Source organism: Phocoena sinus, chromosome 21, assembly GCF_008692025.1.
Source record: "Phocoena sinus isolate mPhoSin1 chromosome 21, mPhoSin1.pri, whole genome shotgun sequence".
Lineage (NCBI taxonomy): Eukaryota > Metazoa > Chordata > Mammalia > Artiodactyla > Phocoenidae > Phocoena > Phocoena sinus.
This window is the reverse complement of record NC_045783.1, coordinates 34,962,465-34,986,267: the sequence shown is the minus strand read 5'-3', so window position 1 is coordinate 34,986,267 and position 23,803 is coordinate 34,962,465. Positions and strand designations below refer to the sequence as shown.

General features: G+C 44.2%; 1 protein-coding gene and 1 pseudogene across 2 annotated transcripts in view; one reads left to right on the top strand and one right to left on the bottom strand.

Annotated features, from left to right (window-relative positions):
• PSD3 (pleckstrin and Sec7 domain containing 3) overlaps positions 1-23,803 on the bottom strand; it is a 584,040-nt gene that overhangs the window by 520,135 nt on the left and 40,102 nt on the right. The gene's annotated exons all lie outside the window — the stretch shown is intronic.
• On the top strand, positions 7,635-8,362 carry LOC116746876 (annotated as a pseudogene).

The following is a 23,803-nucleotide window of genomic DNA, read 5'->3' as shown; positions in this document are numbered from 1 at the left end:
TAGCATTTTCTCTATTCTGCTGTCTCCCTACACCCTACAATCATCACTTCTCTTTTTATCAACACGTTCATTCTATCATTTTCAAGAAGAATGGAAGAGAGTGTTTGTACCTATAGTTCTAGCAATTTCTCACTTTGTCTCAAGCTAATTTGTTATGCCTGACCTAGTTACTAATATTTGTTTACTATTTTTTGCAAAAATAATTACATCTAGAATTCACTAAAAAAGATATTTAATTAATATATAGGTTTCCAGGCTGATAGAAATTGTTTATTAATTAATTTGTATTTAATTTCTGTATTTTTTGTTACAAAAGAAGTGTCAACCACAGCTTCTTGGAATTATACCAAGAAAAATCGAATGGAATGACTATATACATTAGAACCAGGATGCTGAATAAGTTCCATCCTGGTATAACCAAAACTGTTCTCCACAATCATCTCATTCGGTGGGGGAAACTCTTCCCTGTCATTAAATGAAAACTTGGCAGGCCCAGAAATTGTTCAGCTCACTCTAGACACAGGGTCAGTTCAGTAATTAAACTACCCCATCCTGGAAAGCCCAAACTTGACCTGACATCAGATCTTCTTCCCTGCTTAGCTGGAAGTGTGCTATGGGAAGGAGAGTGTAGGTGACAACCTCTGCTCCTGTTCCACAGCCCTAAGTACCCACTGGGACACCTCCTCTTCTTACTGATACTCTCCAGCCCACCCCAATGGATAGACCACAGGAAGGTAGACCCCAGGCCAACTATCTTGCATGTGGCCCACGTCTGGTCCACAAGAACACTCATGGCCCTTGCTCAGCAACTCTGGAAGTGCAAGCTAATCCCAACCACACAGCAGGGGATCTCAGGCCCTGCCCCTAGAGCACTCAACTCTCTCTCCCACTGAGTTTCCTGGAAAGCGACAGTCTCCATTAGCTTTCTGGGGCATGAGTGAGGCCACTATCCTCAGTATTTTCCAGCTACAGGGAACAACTTCAAATTTCTCCAACGAGTCTCTTTGAAGTCCCTTTATGAGTCTTGGGGTCATAGAGTAGAACCTCCCACCTTCCCCTAAATGGGGAGTAGAACCAGGCAACACCTCTAGTCACCATGTCCTCCCAATCTCCTCACACTCACTTCTTTTTACAGCTTTGATCTAACTATGGGATCCAAGATTGTGGAGCAGGATCTCAGGACCATTTCCTTAAAAATCTGTACATGGGGTGGAGGTCTGTTTCACATTCACTTTGTACACTTTCATAGCTAATGCATTGACACCTCAGTAGAACCTGAGACAGAAAGAGCCCCATTCTACCTACCATCCTCTTACCTTTCTTGACTTGAAAGAGTCAAAGCATTTTTTTCTTGCTATAAATACATGTGCACATATATTTACATGGACATTTAAGTATATACATTACATATTGTACCTCTGGATATGCCTTAATCACCTCCATTGTAGATTTATATGTTTGAAGGTGATGACTGAAAGACTGGTACCCTTGTGGACAGAAATCACTGAAAAATTCCTCCATCTACACCTAGCCCAATTCACCACGACCACATTGTGCATATTGGGACACTTCATATTACCTATTCCTCATACCCAACCTGTCCAACTTGATAAGTACTAGCCATATGTAGCCATTTAAAAGAATTAAATTAAATTAAAACCCAGTTTCTGAGCCTGACTACTATATTTAGACAGTGCAGTCATAGAAAACCTTTCCATCATTGCAGAGTTCTGCTGGACAGCACGGCCTCACAAGGGCTTTGGCACATAGGAGGCACTGAATGGCAAGTGAAAGTTTGGTCCAAAGATACTGTTACCAGAAGGGGGACCCAGAATTGGGCTCTTGTTTAACACCCAGAAATGAATTGTCCGAGGAGACACACTTACTGACAAAGCAAAAGACTTTGTTGGGAAGGGACACCCAGGTGGAGAGCAGCAGGGTAGGGGAACCCAGTAGAACTGCTCTGTCATGCGGCTTGCAGTCTCAGGTTTTATGGTGATGGGGGTTAGCTTTGGGGGTTGTCTCTGGCCAATCATCTTGCTTGTGCCCATATTTGGTCTGACTCACTGTCCTTCCTGATGGTACATGCATCTCTTAGCCAAGACGGTTTCCAGCACGAGGATTTCTGGGAGGTCGGCAGGACATATTACGGGCTGGCATCTCCTCCCTCCTTTTGGCCCCTCCCGAATTCTCCAGGTTGGTTTTAGGTGGCAGAACCATGTTCCTTATCAGGACCTCCTATTGTGAGACAACTCATGCAAGTGGTTATTATTGTGCCTGGCCAAGGTGAGTGGTTTCGGCCAACGGTTCCCTAACAATACCATATGATTGCCCTGGTTTATTTTTCTGAGAATATAAGGCTTTTTAGTACAGTACTAAGTACTGACTCAACCATCAAGAACAAAAACCAAGGTACATAGGTATAGCTGCTTTTCTATTTCACACTTGAAAACCTATCTGCATCCTCCTACTCCACTAGAAAATGCTTTACTGTCCAAATAATTACTGAAAATATTTGGGGGACAGTCCCTATTTCCCTCAAAAAACAAATTACTTTTTCAGAATTATTCCAGTGAAAAGGAACTGTTTCAAAAGCAGTGTTTGTATTGAAGGGGGATTCCATATAAAAACTACTTTGCTGAAATAAGCATTTCACGTATAATATTTTTCCAGAGTAGAAATGACCTATGAAAATTACCAATGCCTGAGTGTGTTCACATTGTAAAAGTACCCTGGTGTTCAAAAGCAGTCTTTATTGTCACAATCCTCACAATCTTTCTGGCAAGGCTTTAGTGATAATGGCAAATCCCAGAAGCTGAATCTGTAAATGTTCTGAATTGTGACCCCAAGAAACTCAGACCAGACTAGCCTTCAGGTGCAGAGATGACCACACCTTCTTTATTTACTTCCTTTTTTTCTCCTGCCCAAGGCACATTGCCCAGCACAGAGGAGTTGCCCATCAAATGTTCCCTGAATGCATAGATGAATGAATTCTCTCTCCTTATTTTGGGAGGGACTAGCATGTGGGTTAGGGATTCCTCTGATTTCAGTGGCTCTACAGAGAGAAATGTTGGTGAACACTGTCAACAAAGCAGGCAAGAGAACTTCCAATAGAACTCTCATCTCAAAATATCTGCTTTAGGAACTCTTACATTTGAAAATTTCTGTAACTGTGTTCATGAAAGGAGAGAAATCTACCCGTTCTCTCTCCATTTCCCATTAAAGACCCTCATTCTGGACACATCTGCTGAATTACCTGCAAGAGTTGACAAGTTCCTGGGGCTGAATTCTGACCGAGTGGCTCTTTTCGAGTCACCTTACTTCTGAACTCTGTGAGCCCAGCTATTTTGGCCCTATTGATTCATATAAATCTACAATCAGGAACCCTGGAGAAAAGGGTTTCTTTCCTTCAAAATCAGCTTTACTGATGGATAGTTTACATACTGTAAAACTCACCAATGTTATTGCTGTGGTACTGTGATTTATAATAAGAAATATACTTGGTCTTCCTTCTGCTCCTGACACAGAGCTCCTGAAGGTCTCGAAATTCCTAAGTGGTGAGAGCAAAAGCGTCTTTTGTTGTGTTGATGGCATGACTTTAGAACCTCACCTGAGGGTGGGGGCTGGTTGCAAGGAGAACCAACCCTGTGGTTAAAGGGCTAGAATCTGGGCTTCCCTGGTGGCGCAGTGGTTGAGAGTCCCCTTGCCATGTAGGGGATACGGGTTCGTGCCCCGGTCTGGGAGGATCCCGCATGCTGCGGAGCGGCTGGGTCCATGAGCCATGGCCGCTGAACCTGCGCGTCCGGAGCCTGTGATCCGCAACAGGAGAGGCCACAACAGAGAGAGGCCCGCGCACCGCAAAAAAAAAAGGTCTAGAACTTTCAGTCCCAACCCCTTGACCTCTGGGAAGGGGAGAGGGGCTGGAGGTTGAATTGATGCCAATTGCCAGTGATTTAATCAACTGTGCCTATGTAATGAAGCCTCCTTAAAAAAACAAAAGGATGAGGTTCTGGGTTGGAGAACACAAGGAACACAATCTTGCCTTTCGTTCCTTAAGGATGAGCCCTTAATCTGTCGGCTTTGATGGTATCTCCAGGTAAATAGTGTCACAATTGACTTGAACTGTAGGACACCCAGCTGGCACTGGGGAACTGCTTAGTGGTGTGGGGAAAAACCCACACACGTTGGAACTGGTGATAAGAATTGTTAAGTTCAGAGTTCAGTGAGCTTTGGCAAATGTATCTAGTTCTGTAAATCACCACTACAATCAAGATATTTCACACCAGGGCTTCCCTGGTGGAACAGTGGTTAAGAATCCGTCTGCCAATGCAGGGGACACAGGTTCGATCCCTGGTCCGGGAAGATCCCACATGCAGCGGAGCAACTAAGCCCGTGTGCCACAACTACTGAGCCTGTGCTCTAAAGCCCGCGAGCCACAACTACTGAGCCCACATGCCACAACTACTGAAGCCTGTGCGCCTAAAGCCTGTGCTCTGCAACAAGAGAAGCCACCGCAATGAGAAGTCTGCGCACCGCAACGAAGAGTAGCCCCCACTCACCCCAACGAGAGTAAACCTGCGCAGCAACGAAGACCCAACATAGCCAAAAATAAAATAAATTAAAAAAAAAAAGACATTTCACACCTTCTCTCCCCACAAATTTCCATGCCCCTTTGCAGTCAACCCCTCCCTCCAGACCCTGGATCCTAACAACTACTAACTCGCTTTTCTCTCCGCTGTAGTTTTCCCTTTTCTAGAATCCCACATAAATGTAAGCATGCAGTATGAAATCTTTTGTTGTCTGGCTGCGTTCACATAGATTCATGCATGTTTTTATATGGATCTGTAGTTTTTCCTCTTTGTTGTTTAGTAGTGTTCCATTATATGGATATATCAATATAATTTGTTTATTCACCAGGTGATGGACATTTGGGTTGTGTCCAGTTTTTGGCTATTACAAAGAAAATGTTATGAACTTCGATATTCAAGTTTTTGTGTATAGTGCATATGTTTTTTTCTTGGATAAATATCCAGAAACGATATTTCTGGGTCATATGGTTAATGTATGTTTATTTTTTTTTAAACGCAAAACAGTTTTCCAAAGTGGCCATATTATTTTGCTTTCCCATCTGCAATGTTTGAGAGTTCCAGTATACTACATTGTTGCCAACACTTGATATTATCAGTTTTTAAAAATTTTTGGCCTTTTGTGTACGTAGAGTGGTATCTCATTGTAGTTTGACTAGCATTTCTTAATGATAAATAATAATTGAGCATCCTGTCATGTGCTTATTTTCAATTCGTATGTCTTCTTTTGTAAAGTGTCTATTTAAATCTTTTCCCCATTTTCTAAAATGGAATCTTTTTGTCTTCTTTTTATTAAGTTGTAAGAATTCTTTATATATCCTGAATCCAAGTTCTATATCAGATAGGTATTTTGTAAATACATATTTATAAATGTATTTGTATTTGTAAATACATATAATTTTCTCCCTGTTTTTGGCTTGTCTTTTCAATTTCTTAAGTGTCTTTGAACAGCAAGAGTTTTTAATTTAAAAATCCAATCTGCCAATTTTTCTGTTATGGTTTGTGTTTTTTTGTTTCCTAAGGAATCTTTGCCTAATATAATGTCACAAAGATTTTCTCCTATGTTTGCTTCTAGAAGTTTTATAATTTTAACTCTTATGTTTACATTACAACTGAATTTTTTTATGTGGTATGAGTTAAAAGTCAAGGTTCCTTTCTTCCTACATGGATAGCCAATTGTTCTAAAACCATTCTTGAAAAGATTACCCTTTCCTCATGTAATTATTGTGTTGAAAATCAATTGAGCATATATGTGTGGGTCTATTTTTGAACTCTCTTCTATTGCATTGATCTTACCAATTTAAAAAATTTTTGGCCTTTTGTGTATGCTAACTAAATAAGAGTGGAAGATAAAACCACGAGAAAAAGTCTCAGCGTCATAGAGGGGACTAGGAGGAACACTAGAGATGATGTAACCCGACCTCTTTGCCTTACAGGTGGGGAAACCCTTTACAGACTCTTGGCACAGCTTGAAAGACACTTATTTGAGTACCGTCGTCATAATATTTTACTTTATAAATGTCCTAGGTGGACACGTGCCATGATCTGCTCTATTCTGGAGCAATGATCACCTTCTAGGGGGGCCTTCCTGCTGCTCGGCGTGACTTGGGGATGGATGCTCAGGCCACTGGACCCCAGACGGGGGGGACCACTGGAGGAGGCCAACCTGGGGGCAGTGGGTCCTATCTGGGCCCTTCACTCCAGCCACTGTCTTCACTTGTCAAATGAGTTACAAATAAAATGCTTTAAGATTTGTAGAGCAATTTAATATTTTTAAAAAATCAACATTTCATCCTCTTACACTAACCCCAAACACACACCCACCCACCTCAGAAATGAGACGTGGTTTTATCTATCCCTTATGTTTATTTGTTAAATATAATGTTTAGAAACGAAATTGAAAGCCAAGTTGATTTCTTTCGTAATTTAAGCTATATTAACCTGCTACTGATTTTTTTCAGATGAAAAATATTTCCAAAAAAGATTAGTAATTTGTAGTTGATGGATATTCAACATTAATGTCAGACTGTAGAACTTGCCTCTCATTTCGTTGTGAATATAAGTTGAATATGCACATATTACAGTTGAAGAACTTCTGCAACTTTTAACAATAAGAAGGAGGGCTACTTTAATGCTCTAAATTTTGTCATTTGGTTAAAATGTCACGTAGTTGTCACACACACAAAACAACAGGACATCTTCAAATCCATTTTGTTCAGAAAAAAAGACTTTGTATGTGATTTCTGAAAGTTATTTAATAGCTAAAGATACACAATCATCATATTTTTGGATATGAGATTGTTTTCTCGTTTAATTTTTTTCTCCTTTGTGGTTTTCTATAGAAATTGCCCATACTAGTTTATATTGCTGATGCTGTTATGGTGCTTTTATAGTAAATGATTGATTCTAGAATGGTTATCCGTAAAAGGACATTTTTCTTTTCTCTTTTAGAATATATTTTGTTTTTCAAACCTTAATTTTTATTTCTTCTAAGGAGTAGGGCTTCTATTGCATCTAAAGGATCTATGTAGACATAGGGCTTAAAAGTGAGAATCAGGACAGATTTTAAACCTCTTCTTTCTTGCTCTCCTTCTCCTTCTGTCTCCTTTCTACCTGTACTGCTTACACCCAGCCCTGCACCCTTGCCTTGGTGACCTCCCTAGGATTTATTTTCTCTTTCCTTTTCCCTGGGCTCCCTCTCAGCCTCGCTGTAAAGTTCTCAGTCTATCCCTAGTCTTCTCAGCCTGTTGTCATAGTGACAACCACACTCCCAGGAGTAGCAGTCTCATGAGTGGTTGTGATGGACCTGACACCAGGTCCCACAAACAAGCCTGTAACTGTGTGGACTTCAGCGGCTCTGGGCAGACGTTTAGCAGCTAGGCCAGAGCTGTCACCCTACGGTGTTATTAGAGAGAAAAAAAGAAAAACGAGAAAGAAGCCCACACTGTTAAAAACCTAGGCTGGGGGGAGCGGCTAGCGGGCACCGGGCGGCCGAGTGGCAGAATGAAGACCAACGACCTGGCAGCAGCCCCCGGGGATGCTCTGGGCATGGCCTCGGAACCCCCACAGCAGAACAGCCAGAAGGCAGAGGAGAACCCCAGCCTCCTGGACGCACTCCTCCGCGACTTCCCAGCCCCGCTGGGCCCGGAGAGCCCGTTGCCATGGAAGGTCCGAGGTACAATGCTGATCCAGGAGGAGCTGGAAGGCGAGCTAGCTGAGCTGGCCATGGGCTTCCTGAACAGCAGGAGCGCTCGGCCGCCACTTGCTGCCTGCCTGGCTGCCGCGGACGGACCTGGACGGACCTTTCTGAGTTGCGGAAGTTGCCGGAGCAGGTGGAGGAGGATCGCGATGAGGAGGAGGAGGCCCCTGTGAGCCTGCTGGACGCTGCGGGCCTGGTGCAGAGCCTCTTTGACCGGCTCTGGGAAGTGTGCAGCCAGTGGTAGAAGCAGGTGCCCGTGGCTGTCTGGGTCCCGCAGCGGCAGTGGCTCGTCTCCGTGCATGCCATCCGTAATGCGCTCCTCAGGATGGAGGACCAGCACGTGTGCCTCCCAGCCTTCAACCTGCTCTTTGGCCTATCGGACTCTGTGGACGGCGCCTACTTTGCCGTGTTCGATGGGCACGGAGGGGTGGACGCCGCGGGGTACGCGTCTGTGCACATGCACGCTGTTGCTGCCCACCAGCCGGAGATGCCCACTGACCCCGCGGGGGCCCTGCGAGCAGCCTTCCGCTGCACCGATGATATGTTCCTCTGGAAAGCCCGGCGAGAGTACAGATAAAAGCTACGTTTACACTGTACCCTCATCTATAAGCGTGCAGCAGAATTACGTCTAAAACAACACATGTACGGTAAAAAACACCTTATTGCTAAAAAATGCTAGCCGTCATCTGAGCCTTCCAGTCGCGGTCTTTTTGCAGTAGGAACATCAAAGATGACTGCTCACAGATCATCACGACAGAGAATAATAATAATGAAAAAGTTTGAAATATCGCAGGAGTTACCAAAATGCGGCACAGAGACAGGAAGTGAGCAAATGCTGTTGGAAAAATGGTGCCAATAAACTTGCTCGGCGCAGGGTTGCCACAAACCTTCAATTTGTGAAAAACGCACCATCTGCGAAGGGCAATAAAGCGAAGCAGCAACACAAGGTCCACCTGACCCTCCCCACCCTCCAAACACCTCCCCCGGGGAAGGTGTCACTAGGCTGCTGGTGTTGGCAGTTAGCGCGATGAGGCGCGTTTGTTTCTGAAAGAAGAAAGGACGCATTGGTCCCTCTGTGACCTTACCGCCCACTGAACCTCACCTCGGAACCTCGGGGGTCCTCCTAGCAGGGTGGATACTAAGATCGTGTCCATTTCTGAGATCGGGAAACAGGTCCAGAGAGCTGAGGCCTGGCCCAGTCGACAAGGCAGGAGGAGACGCGGGGTGGGGGGGCGGTGGGGGGGTGGGCACCGTCATCAGATGCTCTGAGCACAGACCTCACCAGAATTAACAAGGCTGCATTTGAATCTGAACAGAAAACCTTCCAGGTCTAAGACTGTAAGCTGGGAGCCCCGCCACCCGCCACCCGGGAGCTCAGGGCTACCACTCTAGTCAAGAAAGAATTCTCTGAAGCAGAGCTGTTTTAGCTTAGGCTGTGTTTATTAAAAGCACCTTTGCTGAGAACACACCTAGGCTGGTTCTTTGCCTGCTCACTGATGAGGATTTAAAGGACAAGGTAAAGATAGGTACAAATATTTAGAGAAATATGACTGTAGACAGATGACATTCTGGATAATAAGGGAAATAACGTAATTTTAGAACACAGTGAGCCACAGACTTAAGGAAACTAGTTGGAAAAACATCTCCATTTGAAAAGGACCTAAAGGGTCTCGGAGGAAAACTTGGCAGAGACTAAACAGTCAAATTAGTGAGTGTCTTTCTTAGAATTAAGGCTAGCTCAGGACTTTCTTTCTTAAAGAGAACAGTTTGCTCCATATAATACCATTTTACCAATAACACTACGTCACAAACCTAGTTCACCCAAGTATTACATTATAGTAAAAATCCAGTGAAGCAAAGGTTGAAGGATGAAAATAGAAGTCCTTCCTCCTTCCCCTCCTCTCCCAAATTCATGGAATCGTGGACCTGGAAATCATCTATTTCAACCTTACCCTCAAGGCAGGAAGCCCTTATACAGCAGTTTTAACAGGTGGCCATCCAGGTTCTGCTTCATTACTTCCGGTTGACAGAGAAGTGAGTCATTGCTTCACAAAGCAACCCATTCTATTTTTAACAAACTTCAGGTAAAAATCCTCCACTAATAAAGAGCTAACACTCATGTTCTATTTACTCTGTGCTAGGCAGAGGCCTCCGTGCATTAGCTGGGAATCCCCACACGACCCCATGCAGCAGGCCGGTGGCTCCGAGCAACTAACCCCACCACAGCAAGGACGGGGTCTGGATTTAGGTCCAGCCTGACTCCAGAGCATCCTATGTAACCCCTGTGCCATGGGGCCGCAGGTCACACATGCCTCCCTGTAGCTTCGCCATTCACGCTGGTCTGGACACCAGCGGTCAAGCCACCACTCCCATTCCTCTTCCACTCCAATAGCCTTCAGACCCTTGAAGATGGCAACTGTCATCTCCCCACCCTGCCCCGCAACTCCTCTCCTCACTGTTTATTCAGCGGCAAATTTTTGGAAGCCTCTTTCATCTGGATGACCATCTTCTCAGGATGGGTACTGAAGAGCAAACACAGTAGATAAGGTATAAACAGAGTAATAATTACAGATGAAATTGTCATGTTTTGGCTACCAGATTCAGTGGAGGAAAAGATTTTATAGGTAATAAGCATAAAAATTATCTTTTTAAATATTTACTACTGCATGTATTTATGTGTACTCGCAAATCTTTTCATTACTAACATAGTAATTATCGTTCTAAACACATTATAGTGCTGCATAATGATAACTTATTGCCCAAACTGAATTATATTTCAGGAGCTAAGAATGAATTTGATGGATGCAACCATTTCTGTGCATCTCTGCTACCATGGCAACCAGTTAAAACAGGTTTGCTTAATTAATTAGTTGTTGGTAAAGTACTATGAAGATGAAAACTGCTATTAATAGATTTACAGTGTTTGGTATTAACGCTAGTGTGATTAACATAAACGTAAAGTGTTTATGGCCGGAGTAGACCAATTCGTTTTCCATTAACAGCCATACTTCATCATTGAATTAAGAAAAGGATTTAAAAAAATTTTTATCACCCTTTATATTTTTAACAAATTGTCTAGTCTCTCTTTTGTGCTTCTTTTGGCCAAATTTTAACCAACTCACATCATACACTCAGGCAGAAGAGAAAATTAGTGATAACCAAAGTTTCCTGATGAAAAAGGAATATCTTCTGATGGTGACAATACTCAAATGCCACTGCTGAGCCTTTCCGTTTCCTAAAGCTGAATGCAGGGTATGGAGATTGCCCCGAGTGAGAGGTGGAGGAATGGCCACATCATCCGCCAGGACCTATTTCCCAAAATGGCACAAGGGTTGTTTGCAGGGAGCTTGTCAACCTCCCTTAACTCCCACCAATGCTTATGCAATCGAAGTAAAAACCGCTGTTTGCCATGCAGATGGAACTACGTGACAAGCTCTCCAGATTGTCAAACCTCCAAACAGATGGGCTCCAGGTCTGCCATAGGTTGAAATTCTGGAGCTGCCGTTGCTCCTTTCCTACCTGCCTCCTTGCTATGATCTCTTGAGTCTCCAGGGAGATCTTGTAGCTGAGCTACTATCATGGAATTTAGAAGTGGGAAGACCCACCCAAGGCCCTCTACTCTAGCTCCCTGCATTCTAATAGGTGAGGTATTTCACAGATGAGGAAAAACAAAGTTCAGAGTTAGCTGAACTCAGAGAGGGCTGGGCTGGGCTGGGCTGGGCTCCATTTGGATTGTGGTAGGGTTACATGGCTGGTTGGAAGTCTTATCCTCAGGTAGATTGAGAATACCTTCCGCTATCCTAGCTTAAACCAGATCCATGAACCTCTGGCTGGGTCCATTTAAATGGATTCAATGGACTACCTCATTGCCAGTAATTGAAATGTCCTCGTTTACATGAGGGCAAGGAGTGAATGCTCAGGCCTGGGCTCCTCTTTTTTTTCGGTACGCAGCCCTCTCACTGTTGTGGCCTCTCCCGTTGCGGAGCACAGGCTCTGGACGCGCACGCAGGCTCAGCGGCCGTGGCTCACGGGTCCAGCCGCTCCACGTCCTGTGGGATCTTCCCGGACCAGGGCATGAACCCGTGTCCCCTGCATCGGCAGGCGGACTCTCAACCACTGTGCCACCAGGGAAGCCCGGGCTCCTCTTTAGATGGTGGCACACCCCAGTGCCCACCTGGGGCCAGAATAAGACAAAGGATGAACATGACTTCAATATTTCCCTTCCTCTGAATACCCTGTGCTTGCATGTTGGCTTTTGTAGCAGTGTCTTATGCTCTTTAACATCCCTTGGTGTTAAGCATCCTCAGATGTTAACATCTGCAGCCCTCCCACCGCACGTTAGATTTACCCCTCCTTGGAGTCATCCTTTGTGACTGACAAGGACTCTTACAGAAAAGGCATCACCAGCATCTCCATCCCCAGGTTATGTATTTGTGGTTTAAAAGAATCCGTCAGTCTGTTAAGCCTAAGGAGTGATTGAAAATGGCAATTTCAAGTCTATGGCAGATCAGTGGGAGAATTCCTGTGCTGAACAGTCTAACCTGAGAAAGAAAGGTCTGGCTTGCAAGATACCAAATGGGATGCTGTTCAAATGCAGCTTATATGTAACCGCCTGCTGGAGATGCTGTGGAGGGAATTCAGGTGATCTTGGGCCAGATGGCCTTTCAGATGCCTCCAGCCCTGAGATTCTTAATGATTGTGTTGCATGAATGGCGGCTCGATTCACTGTTGGTCAGTGGCCACTTGGAGAGGCTTTCTTACACCTCTACAGAGCTCTGTCCTTAGCCCTGGCAGTGCTTATCAAACAGTATCAGTTCAGAAAGTTGGAATTATCAGCCCCATGTGGCGTAGTGAGAAAGAGGCACTCACAAGCTCTCAACAGTGGGGGCCATGGGCTGATCTAACAAGGTGACACTGAAAGACCTTCTCATTATCAAAATACCCATCTCTCTTCTCATCCTTATCATCCGTTTTGTGCTCCTATCTCAACATCTATCTTCTCCTCCCTAATACTAAGCCCTGTGTCTAAATATATGAACCTTTTTCCTTTCTTTACAGGATTTTGTTCACTCAAGAGGTCTTCCCTGAACTCCGTTAATCTCCCCAATTTATATCTTATCTTTCTCCTTCCTTTATATTCCAAACTCTTACCGAAAGAAATAATATCTGGGACTTCCCTGGTGGTGCAGTGGTTAAGAATCTGCCTGCCAATGCAGGGGAGATGGGTTCTATCCCTGGTCTGGGAAGATTCCACATGCCGCGGAGCAACTAAGCCCGTGCACCACAACTAGTGAGCCTGTGCTCTAGAGCCTGCGACCCACAACTTCTGAGCCTGTGCTCCGCAACAACAGAAGCCACCGCAATGAGAAGCCCGCGCACCGCAACGAAGAGTAGCCCTTGCTCGCCACAACTAGAGAAAGCCCACGCGCAGCAATGAAGACCCAACGCAGCCAAAAAAAAAAAAAGAGAGAGAGAAATGATATCTAAAGTTATTGAGCAGTTGCTATGCATCAGGAACTGGGCTTAACAATTTAAGTGGATTATTTCATTTATTTCTCATAATATTTTAATATGATACTTTTATCCCTATTTAGTATATGAGGCAATAAGGCTTAGAGAGATTAAAAATCTTTCCTGAGGCCCTACAGTTAATGCTGAAGTCTGGGTCCAAATCCAGGCAGTTTAACTCCAGTGATCTTAACCAATAAGGCCTCATCCTCAGGACCTGGGTCCCTGGCAATCTGACCTTTGACCCTGCACTGCTGAAACTGCCCCTCCTCCTGCTTTGTCCTTGTCCTACTTGACCTTCCCTCCATTGACCTTCTTTCTTCCTTGACTTCATGAGACCATGTGCATCCTTTTTTTTTTTTTTTTTGCGGTACGCGGGCCTCTCACCACTGTGGGCCCTGCCGTTGCGGAGCACAGGCTCCGGACGCACAGGCTCAGCGGCCATGGCGCACGGGCCCAGCCGCTCCTGCATCCTTTTTTTTATCTGCAAATTTCTTCCATATGCAAATGTTCTGGCCCTTGCTTTTTTTTTTTCCATCTTCTTCTCTCCCTTTTCTTGTTTTTTGCTCTTTATCTACCTTGGCAATCTCATCCTTTCCCACATTTCAATTACAAAATCAATGCAGGTATCTGAGCTCATTTCTGAGTTTCAGTTTTTATATCTAACTGGTGAACGTCCCAGGGATACCTCAAACTCAGCATGTCCAAAGCCAAATTCATCATCTCTCCTTTATTTGTACACCAACCTCACTTCCTGCTGATGAAATGATGTCATGTCCTGGAAAGAACACAAAGCAGGGAAATGAGGGGATGTGGATTCCAGTCCCTGACATGCTGGCTGTATGAACCCTATCTCCCGAGTAAGGGGGTGTTCAATGGGTGGCATTAGATGCCATCCACTCTGTATTCCTACAGCTCCTCATGTCCCACATCCATCACTCTTTCAGGTACCCAGGGATGGAATCTTAGAGTCATCTTTCACCCCTGCATGTATTCAATCTTGAAATGGAAAGGAAATTTTTCTAATAATTGATTAATTAATTTAATTTATTTATAGAATACCTACAAGATGACAACACTGGGAAACACAGTGGAGAATGAAGGAGACAAAGTCCCTACCTCATGGAGTGAGTGGAGGCTGACAGTAAACATCTGCATGAATAAACGTTTTAAATAATATAAAGGAACAAAAAGAGCCATGACGAAAAAGAAAGCAGGTCAAGGGTTTGCAAGCGGCTTGGTGGGAAATGTTTTAGTTAGGGTGGTCTGAGGAGATGATGTTGGAGCATTGACCTGACAATGAGGGAACGTACCACAAAGACGGGAGGGGAGCCTGGGGAGAGGGCAAAGGTCGTGAAATGGGAGCAGTGAGAGGATCCTCGTGGTTGGTGCAGAGCACTAAGGACCAGAGCTCAGCATGAAGGCGGGAGTCCAGGTCTTTGGGCCTGAAAGCCATGCTCAGAATTTGGATTTAGATTTTAACTGGTGGGGATACCTTAGAGGATTTTAAGCCTGAGAATAACTTGGCCTGATTACATTTTAAAAGATCACCTACTGCTATGTGGAGAATAGATCATGGAGTTTGCAGCAGGACAAGAGTGATGACAGGAAGACCTATAAGATTCAGTTGTCAGGTAAGAGAGTCTTGGGGCTTGGACCAGAATAACCATGCAGGTGACGAGCTTGCTGAAGAAGCTACGTGTGAGGGGCTGTGTCCCTTATTACTGGAAGTATCCTGGAAAGGGGGGAAGTCAGGGATGTTGCCCATGAGTCAGGTTTGGACAACATGGTATGGAAAGTTTTGCTACCGCCAACATTCTACACTCTATGAGACTTGATTCCATTTTATGTAGAATCTGTCTTATCTACTTTTTATATGGCCCCATAACCCTGTAAGTCAGAAGACAAAAGGGACAGGCATTAACACAGAGGTCAGAGCTAACTGGAGCTGGTCTAGCTAGTTATCCTACCTTTAGGAGCTGACTGGTCCCCAGTGTAGTAGGGTGATTCGCCATAACGAATGAGCCCCAATGCATGACACCCATTTTACTTATCTATGTGGAGTCAGAATCTCCTGAGCCTTAAATTCATAGTAAAAGGGGTATCAATTTGTGAAGATTAAATGAGGGAATGTATAAAGTTTATAGAAATCTAAGTTACTAAAAAGTATGAATTTTTATAGAAATCTAAGTTACTATTCTTACTTAAATGAAATTCAGTGCAAAAGTACAATAAAATGTCTTATAATGTGCTCTGTCCCTTTGCAAAGCTGTAACTGCTGGAAATGCTACAATTCTTGAACTTGCTGGGCCAGACTCAAGGGCAGCTATGTGTCTTTGTATACAAAGTTAATATGTGTCAGACAAACACACTGGACTATACGCCCAGGCAAATTTTCAGTAATGAGACAAGGGTAAGAGTAAGAAGTAAGTGTTTCCCAACATGCTCTGAACCAGAATTCCTCTGTTTTGATGTCATCAGCACACTTTTTCTGCCATTTTATCTTTTCTCACAAAAAAGAAACCAAAAACTATGATTTCTAATATTATTTCAAAATTGTGCTTTTCCTATGTGGTTTTTTAAAAAAAATCCATTTATTTTTTTAATTAATTAGTTTATTTATTTATTTATTTTTGGCTGCGTTGGGTCTTCATGCAGCAAGTAGGGACTACTCATCATTGCGGCGTGCGGGAGCTACTCTTCATTGCGGCGCGCGGGCTTCTCATTGCGGTGGCTTCTCTTGTTGCAGAGCATGGGCTCTAGGCACGTGGGCTTCAGTAGTTGTGGCATGTGGGCTCAGTAGTTGTGACTCGCGGGCTCTAGAGCGCAGGCTCAGTAGTTGTGGTGCATGGGCTTAGTTGTTCCGCGGCATGTGGGATTTTCCCGGACCAGGGCTCGAACCCATGTCCCCTGCATTGGCAGGTGGATCGTTAACCACTGCACCACCAGGGAAGCCCTCCCATGTGGTTTTATAGAGAGCAAAGGAATGAAGAAACATATTTGAAAAAGGGAGACAAGAGATAATCAAAACTGAATTTTGTTCTAATTCTCTTCTGAATTCTTTAACTTGTACATTGTCATAATTCAGACCTTCACATGAATTTCATCATCAAAGAAACTTTAAGGGGAAAAGAGAATTTCTCTTTTCATTAAACTTGTTTTATTTTATGTGTATGTGTTTATATGGAAACAAAACAAATCTGATGAGAAACAGCTGGATGAACATGTGGTTTCAAAACCATTACATAATAAATGAGGAAAAGATTCAGATTCCCACATTGCACCTAACATATGGTATTGCAACCCTACAGCACCCCTCCCCCCACTTTTTAAAGGATATCAAATTCTAAAGTGCTTTCACAGGTCACCCACCTTCTAGAATTACATTCTGCAAACTTATTTTCCTCCACATGCTTAGTGAAATGCAGGGTGAGGCTCCCAGATGAGTGAGCCCCCAACATGTCCTTCTCCAAGCAAGCCTAAGTGTATGTTTAAAACCAAAATGTCAGGCATGATAAATCTATGTCTATAATATATAAAGTGAAGAAAATCATACGTAACAGCAGAATATCAATGATTGACATATCAAAAACCTTCAATTCTATTCCAGCAAAGGTTGTCTACAAGTTGACCAGGTCCAGACACCAACAGAATTTCTTCAGTTTTCTTTAAAAAAAAGTCTGGGACATAAACAAAAGCACCTCATGAAAGTACTTTTTTCATGGGTCACTGAAACTCAAAAGCACTGAACTTATGAAGAGTTCAAAGGAATATCATAAATCCACATAATAGGCTTGAGCACTGGCTTCGGTGTTTTAATTTCATTCGTAACACTTGATGTTGCTGCCAAAAGTTCAATTTTCTCTCTCTTTCTTTTTAATTGAATGAAATACCTATAAAGGAATCATACCTCCTAAAAAGAAAGCACAACTTTACAAGAGAAGAATGATGACTCTCATCTCCAGTTAAATACAACTTCCATCTTGGTAAATTTGAATAAAGCTGCCAGTGAGTTGGCCAGTAATGCAGGTAGGAGGGAGGGAGTTACAACAAGACCGGGTCCTTACTTATCCTACCGCCTGTCCCCAGGAATCTGGTACATGTCCATGAACTACTTTGACCTTATAGAAAATGGGTGGAACAGAAAAGAGTAGAAAAAAAAAAGAGTAAAGACCCAAGACTTGATGCATGTTAACCAGGAGGCCAGTTCTATGTTCAGCATCAGACCACACATTTTGCCAAATATCATAGACTGGCAAACAGCATATTTGGCCAAAATGATTGTGGTAAGAATTCACAGGTATGGAATCATGCTACATAAACAGGATCTCAAAGCAGTTTTAGTGGTAGCTCAGGGTCAAAAGCCTTTCCATTTACTGTGATATTCAGCCAAACAGCTCCCACACAATCCTCTCATCTGGTCATGCTTTTGTGGGGCTGTGGACTCTACAATCCATCCCACCTGGGAGGAGAATGGGATCCAACCTATTACTTTTGCAGGCCATGTTTAGGTTCATAGCTGGGGGGAACTACCGTGACCACATATTGTGTCAGGGCTCAGATACTCACAGAGGCATTAACCACATTATGATTTTTCTGCAGGACCTGAGTCTTTTTTGTCTCCTTCTCCCCACGCTGCTGGCCAGTCTCCCAGCTCAGGGCCTGGAGCAGCTGCATCTGGGGATCTGTGCTGAGGACTGTGCCCTGCCCCTACTGCAGTCCCCCCACCCCACCTCGAACAACTGCATTCAGGACCAAGTAAGATGCTGTGCTGCACCCGGCTCCTCCCTGTCAGGGCCTATCACATGTATTGATCACTCTCTGCTTATTACTCTTGCCCAGGCACTCATCACCTCACAACTGACTAATTCCTGCAATCTCCTGGCTGCCTTCCCCCCTCAAACCCGTGCTGCGAACAAGTGCCAGCCTATAGCTTCAATGGTAGCCTCCCTTCTCTGAGCCAGACTGGGGTAATGCCAACAGCCTGGACTTTGGAGCAACAGATGGGATTCAAATCTAGGCTCCATGATTAATTAAGTCACTAACCAAGTCACTCTACCCTTAAACCCATTTACTAACTTGTAAGTGTGTTAATCCCCACCTGGTTATCAAATAGATTAAATAAGATTGTAGCAATTGTATCCTTGAAAGCATCTAGTACCCGGTTTATAGCAGATATTAAATGAATGTAAATTATTATCTGTTCTTTTTCACTATATTTACTGTTTTTGGCAATTCATTCCATGGTCTTTAATCTAGTCACCAAGACCAGGTCTTTTTCTCTAGAGTGTGCAGTCTGGTGCAAACAGTAAAACATTTGTGCATTCCCCCACTTTTCAGACCAAATTCAAGACAACATTTATTCAACAAACACAGAGTTAGTGTCAAATAGATACTAGATACTGTACAAGCCTACTATATCAACATGAAATACAATAAAACATGAAAAATACTGTGAAAGCAAAAGAACTATGAAAGTTCTATGAGAACCTTGCTCTGTGGTGTACCACAAAGATTCACAGAAGAGATTCTCCAAGAATGAATAGGAGTTTGGTGGAGAGATGGGGAAGGCTATATAGAAAAATGTGAAGGCTTAGGTATGACCCGGGGAGACAGGCAGATGAGACTTTTGAAGAAGTTAAGGCCCAAATTGTGAAAATCCTTGAATACCATTATAGAGGTTTAGGACTTTGTTACAGGCGATTGAGAGAACATTTTAAGGAGAGAATGAAATGAAACCAAGAGATTCACAGTTCCATTGAAAAAGTTCACCAAAGGGCCTGGGTATTTCTCTTATATGTCTTTTATTTTGAATATATCAGAAGTGTTAAGGGAGTTGAGACTGACAGTAGCCAAACTCCCTTGAACACAGCCAAGTATCTTTCCTGGAAAAATAAGAAGCATTTCTAAGCAACAGCATAAAGCTCTTGAAAATAGCAGTTCCCAGTAGCTGTTTTCTAGGACTGATTCTACAGAAGTTTACCCAAGTGATTAGAAAACTCTTTGCTCTTGCAAAGATGAGGTCTCTTTACATAACAAAAGAAAGGTAGTAATCCCTTTCCTCCGTAACATTTCTCCATTAAGAGGGGAAGGAAATTCTAGAAATGGAAGAAAGTAAAAGAAACCAGCCCTCTGATTCAGCTCAAAATCAACTGAGGTTGGCTGTGTTGAGAGGAGGCTACTAACAATTGTTGGGCACCTTCTAGGTGTCAGCACTATGCTAGATGCTTTATACACATGATCTCATTTAATCCTCACAATAACCTACCAAGTAGATATTTTTACTCCCAGTTGAATTCAGGGCTTTCATCAGTCTAATTACTAGTTTCTCAAATATTTTCCTTTAAATCTTCTTTTTGTCCATAACCAACATCCCTTACATCTTGTTCAAGTTTAGTTTGGGTACAAATTTTACTGGAATTATCCAATAGGAAACAAAATATATGTAGAACAAAGATGAAATAACTAGATCTTATACTTTCGGACCTGACAGGGACTCTGATTTTAGCATTGATCGGTTTCCTTCCTTGGGCTATCACTTATTCATTCAGCAAATATGAGCTAAGTTCCTGGCACCATGCATCTGGCTGAGGTCAGACGTAGCAAAGGGCCATGCCTACTCTTTCTCACTCAGTCCTGGCACTCTACCCCTTATCGTTCCCATCTGCCTCTTAAAACACCCAAGTGTAACTTTGCCTTGAATTTCCAAGGCAAGCTAAACCTCTTTATTCTTCCAAGTTTGATGCAATATTGGATTACCCAAGTAAAACACCAGGATGCTAATCTTTTTAGTAAGATCTGATGAGGTTTTGTTAAAGCTGACAAAGGAAGTTTCAAAGAAATACTGTTGACACTGCTAAACAGTATTTAATACTGAAGCTTACTATCACTCAAGTCTTGGCAAGTGAAATGGTTGGTTGGTCTTGCAATAGAAGAAAAGGCATTAAATAGGAATAGGGACAAAGTTCTCAGGTGTGGGCCTCAGGTGAGCACCTGTTTTTGATCAGGAGTGATCTCTATCCTCAGGTGAGCACCTGCTTTTGATCAAGAGTGATCTCTATCTATCCTCGGCTCACATAGCACCTGGAGAGTTAGGGGTTAAATCTTAGGGTTGGCAGCCCTGGGACCAACAGCTGCCAGCAATTACATTTGTCAGCATACCCTCTGCAAACCCCACTACCTCCCTGGGGCTCGCTGCCAGCAGGCCTCTTATTCCTGTGTATGTGGGGACATGAATCTGTCTGCAGGAAGCAGGAACTAAGCTAGGTGCTTGAGTAGATGAAGTACTTAAGAGCCTCAGGTGAGCAATGCAGTGCTACTCAGCTGTTTATATGCTAATGACAAAATGCATTGCTGATTTGCAAGCGTGGAGGTCTCTAACTGCGCAGTCCTTGGCACTCTGGGGTAGCTCTCATGTGCCTCCAGGCTATAGCAGTAAGATGCATTGTGCAGATTTCATTTCAAGCAAGGGATTCAGGATCCTGTAATTGGAGAGGCCATAAAATGGTCATTTATCGTAAAATATCTCCTAGCCAGATGCCGGATGATATAATCCTGCCATTAGGGACTCAGGCCCTGAGATAAGCATCATTCTTCCTGCAGCGTCTTCCTCTGATGCAAGCCTCTGGGAGGTGGAGCATGCAGGGGACAGATGAATGGAAGAAAGGACAAAGAGGGAGACACAGAGTGTGGTGAGGGAAGGAAACAGCCTATGCTGCATGCACAAGCACACTGCTGAGCCCCCGGGGCAGGGAGCACGTCTGTCTATCAGCCATTCCCCCGCTTCTTGCATAATACAAGGTGGGTATTCAATAGGGACGTGCTGAATGACGTGACTTAAAAGGCAGAGGACCAGCTCTCTCCTGCCTAAGAAGAGGAACCCATCAGAACAAGGATCCCAAGGTGCCTGTGCTCCTGGCAGAATCTCCCCCAGGGCCAATGCTGTGGCCAGGTGGGCCTCCTGCTCTGAAGTTTCTGCTGTAGGTAACACCTACACACAGCCTAGTGTCATGTGGTTGGATTTTTTTAGTGAAGTTTCATGCACATTCGCCTTCTATCCTTGCTTATGCAGCCTCTCCATGGAACGGCCTGGCAGCACCCTTGGCTTGCCCAAACCTGGAGACAAGTAGCGTTTGCACATCCAGAGTTTCCAAAGAACAGGGCAGACGCCTCTAACTCATTCTCCTGAAGCCTTACAAGAAGTGGCAGCCAGGGTGAGGCCAGGCTTGATGACCGCCCCCAGGACTAAAATTAACCCAAATGCCAGTGGGCCTGGTGGGACGATGGAGCCAACCTCCTGGCCCTTCACTGAGAAGCAGCCCCGCCCTCTCCTACAGGGCACAGAGTCCTGGCAGACCTATCACTTAGGAGGAAAGAGCAGTTAGAGATGGGTTTTTTTCGTTTTTTGGTTTTTGTTATTGTTTTTTGTGGCACACGGGCCTCTCAACGCTGCGGCCTCTCCCGCCGCGGAGCACAGGCTCCAGACGCGCAGGCTCAGCGGGCCTGGCTCACGGGCCCAGCCGCTCCGCGGCACGCGGGATCTTCCCTGACCGGGGCACGAACCCATGTCCCCTGCATCGGCGGGCGGACTCCCAACCATTGCGCCACCAAGGAAGCCCTAGAGATGCTTTTTATGGGATCTTTTATGAGGGCAGAGTGTACTTTCTCCCCATCTAAAGCCCACACCTTTGAAAGTCAGTTTCCTGAAGAAATGGTATATAGCTTTGAGCATGTAAAAACCATTTATCTCACAAAGATATATGGATAAAGTAGTGAAAGGTGCTCAGCTGCTGAATTAATACTTTATGTACTCCGAGCAGCTTAACTGCCAGAATGCTATATATCCTCATATATCCTTGTGGAGAAAGGAGGGAAGAAAGACAGGAAGAGACCCCACATCAACAGCGTGGTGGGTAAACGTGAGACCTGTGAGATACTGGGTTGAAAGGTGCTTGTGAATCCGTAAGCAGCTGCGTTCACAAAATAGAGAAAACTCACTGCTAGGGTCCGTCCGCTCTAGTCTATATGAGCAGGGAAGCAAAGAGCAATCAGGTGTTCTCACTTTACGAAGATTTGGTAGAGCTGCCTTAGGCTCTGTATCAGTTTGCTAGGGCTGCCACAACAAAGTACCACAGACTGGATGGCTTACATAACAGCTATGTATTGTCTCAAAGTCCTGGAGGCTGGAAGTCCAAGATCAAGGTGTCAGCAGTGTTTCTTCCTTCTGAGGACTTTCTCCTTGTCTTGTAGGCATCACCTTTCCCTGTGTCCTCTCAGGGTTGCCCTCGTCTGTGTGTTGTCTGTGTTCTAATCTCTTCTTGTAAGGACACCTATTAGATTAGGGTCCACACATATGACCTCATTTCACCTTAATTACCACTTTAAAGGCCCTGTGTCCAAATACAGTCACATTCTCAGGCACTGGGAGTTAGGACTTCAACATACAAATTTGGGTAGGTGGGTGGAGAAATAGTTCAGGCCCTAAAAGGAGGGGACATTCTCCAAGGAGGAGGGAGGAGAACCTCCCCCATCACTGTACCAGGAATCCCTTACACCTAAATCACACGTATGATGAGCTTCCGATGCTTCTAAGACTTTCCTGTGCCTCTAAGATCTGTGACAGAGGATGGTGACAAAGATGGCTTTATTTCCTCATCTAATTAAAAGGTGGAAACCTAGATATTTTCTCTCCTCAGCTCCTGAGCCTGCTTTGAATAGTGGGACAGCAGGGTGTCCTGGAAAAACCCATGGTGTGAAGCCAGACTCCCTGCATTTGAATCCTATGCCTGCCACGTATTAGCTTAACCCATTAGTGAAAAACAACCATGACAAGGGAAGGGATGGAACAATTAAAATCCTCAATTCCAGCCAGCACCTGGCAGAGAGTTGAAACTCTTAAAGGAGCCCAGATTTTGGAAACATAATACTTTAAAAAAACATATTTATTTACTTATTTATTTGGCTGCACCGGGTCTTAGTTGTGGCATTTGGAATCTAATTCCCCAGCCAGGGATAGAACTCGGGTCCCCTGCATTGGGAGTGTGGAGTAGTAACCACTGGACCACCAGGGAAGTCCCAAAACATAACACTTTTGTTTGAACAAGCCAGCCAATTTGTGATGGAGATTGCAACAATTCTTAGATCAAGAGTTCAGTACTTAGGATGCAGGTCAAGGAGGCCATGTCAGCTCTCTCTAGATAGTCTTTGAGGTCTGCAATTTGCAAATGAGAAAAAAGAAAGTGATATAATTTAAGTGACCCCGCCACCCCAGGGCCTGCGAGGTGAGCCTGAGTGTGCTCTTTGAACTAGACACAGAAATGCACTGGGTCTACACCCTTTACCTACATCCCCTCCTGGCAGACAAATAATGGCTATGAGGCTTAGGAAACACTGAAAAAGGTATAGGATTAAACAAATGGGCTGAAGGCCTCCTGTGAGCCAGGACTTAGTCACACACATCCTCTCCCAACTGCCTCAGTGTCCAGAGGAGGAAACCAAGCCTCAGGAAGAG